The sequence below is a fragment of the Aegilops tauschii genome, chromosome 3 (assembly GCF_002575655.3).
Source record: "Aegilops tauschii subsp. strangulata cultivar AL8/78 chromosome 3, Aet v6.0, whole genome shotgun sequence".
NCBI classification, from domain to species: domain Eukaryota; kingdom Viridiplantae; phylum Streptophyta; class Magnoliopsida; order Poales; family Poaceae; genus Aegilops; species Aegilops tauschii.
Genome location: NC_053037.3, coordinates 586,777,028 through 586,779,237, shown reverse-complemented (window position 1 = coordinate 586,779,237; position 2,210 = coordinate 586,777,028). Strand labels below are relative to the sequence as shown.

At 59.3% G+C, this 2,210-nt stretch overlaps 1 pseudogene; it reads right to left on the bottom strand.

Moving 5' to 3' along the window:
- Positions 1-280: 280 nt before the first annotated feature.
- LOC109762462 (serpin-Z1-like) lies at positions 281-1,580 on the bottom strand (annotated as a pseudogene).
- Positions 1,581-2,210: the final 630 nt, after the last annotated feature.

The following is a 2,210-nucleotide window of genomic DNA, read 5'->3' as shown; positions in this document are numbered from 1 at the left end:
CTCGATAAAGACCCCCTTTTGCCGAGTGTAGCACTCGGTAAAGTCCTGTTTGCTGAGTTTTGTTGTTTTACCGAGCGTTTTGCCACGACACTCGGCAAAGTATCTGTTTGCCGAGTTTCATATTTTTGCCGAGTGTAGCACTCGGTAAAGATACTATTGCCGAGTGCCCGACATAATGCACTCGGCAAAGGGCCTAACACTCGGCAAAGGGAAAAATTTCGGTAGTGCCGGTTACAAGGCAAAGGCACGCTCTGAAGGCTAATACGTGCCAGCATCGGAATCACGACGAAGGATCCACAACTTGCCCGGCGAACACCACGACGCCGGTGAGCTCCTCCTTGATCAAGAACATGAAAGGGTGGTCGGCGACGAAGTCCACGTATTTGACCGGCGTGCTCATCACCGCGGGACAGGTAAAAGAAAAACAGGTTACCGCGGTCGTCGCGGCCGCTTCGGTCCCTTCCTCGTTCACCTCCACCAGGGACTGGTGGTAGACGTTGGACACGACGAGCGATCCCGTGGATTCCTCCACCATCTCCGAGAAGTCGGCGGCGGCGTCGTCGAACGGCAGGCGCAGCCCGAGGCCCTGCAGCAGCCCCGTCGCCTCCGTCTTGTACGACACGGTGAACTTTGGCAGCCGGAAGTCGCGCACGGGGACCATGCCTCTCAGGTCCATGGAGCCCGCCTCGAGCAGCTCCGGGCTGGAGGCCAGCTTCCGCAGCATGCTCGGCAGGCCGTGGTGCTCGTTCGGAAGGTAGACGTACATGGCGAACTGTCGCCGCAAGTGCTCGCCGCCCCGGCGGCCGGACGCGTATAGGAGTTTCAGGACCTTCCACTCGGGGTAGCAGGCGATGTGCTGACTCCCGCGGCTCTACATGAACGGCACGCGGACATGGCCGCCGTTGAGCAGGTAGAATCTGTGCTGCTGCGTGAGGCGGGCGTCGAACTTGCTCTCCCAGACGCCCTTGAAGTAGAGCGCGTTCACGAGGATGGCCCGCGTGCCGGCGCCGACCGAGCCCTGGGGCAGGAAACCCTTGATCCGGCCCGCCCTCGCAGCCTGAACCCACCGGTTGATGTCCCGCCTCGCTTCCTCCGGCTGAAAAAACAAAGTTTATCAATGAACTCAGGCAAGCTCATAGGCATGGGAGAGAAGACAGAAAATAATTTACCTTTGTTGTGAAGGACGCCGCGTACGCTTGGGCGCGGAACTGCTCGGCGACGACGCGGGCGTAGTCGGCCTTGAGGCGCGCTGACGCGTCGTCGACCCAGACACTGTTGGCGAACCGCACCTTCGGCCCGCCGTAATCGCCGGCGCTGTGGGCGAGCACGCGTAGGGCGACATCCGACGCGAGCAGCGCGTGGGCGCGGCCGCCGGCGGTGCCGAGGAAGGCGACGATCTCGTCGAGCGTGGCGCCCCGGGCGGCCGCGCCGAGGAGCACCACCGCGGCGTGGATGGAGAGTGGGGACACGGCGAGGTTCTTGCTGCTGGCGGCCGCGCCGGCCGCGAGGGCGAGGTGGTGGAGCGCGCGTATTGAGAATGCAGCCTCGCCACGGGCTGCCTCCGCGACCTCCGGCTCCATGGCTGCCTGCCTGCCACGGGCGTGGGTCTCACGGTTTCTTGGTGGTGGTGGTGGTGGTGGTGTGGGTCGCGGCGTGGGGTTTTTGGGTTCTGGGTTTCGTAGGGAGAGGGGGCGCGTACGTTGGACGCACGGGGTGTCGCGTCCATACCACGCTATGGATGCACTTCGATTTTGAGTATGTTTCGTCCTGCGTTTTGCCATATTCTGATGTATGTAGATGTCACGTTACATAATGATGATGAACTACAACGTGACGCTCCAACCTTGTGGGCTTATGGCATGTTTCCGGCGGTCTTCTAAATTGGGAGAGCACATAGCACCAGTCCAGTTATTCCAAGTAAAGTAGGAGAGTGATTTTCTGAAAATAGTTCTTTTTTTTTCTTTTGTTGGGAAAATTTCCCATCTATTCATCTTACAACGAACACCGGAAATAATAAAAATTACAGCCAGATCCCAACCTAGCAACAACTACAAACAATGAAGCGAGCCAAAGGCGCGCCGTCAGCGCCCCTCCCTCGCCGGAGCGGGGCAAAACTTGTTGTAGTAGAAAGTAAAAAATTCATTGTCCTAAGGCCACCGTAGGACCAGCGCGCCAGAACAACAAACGGCCGCCGACGAAGAGTAGTGTAG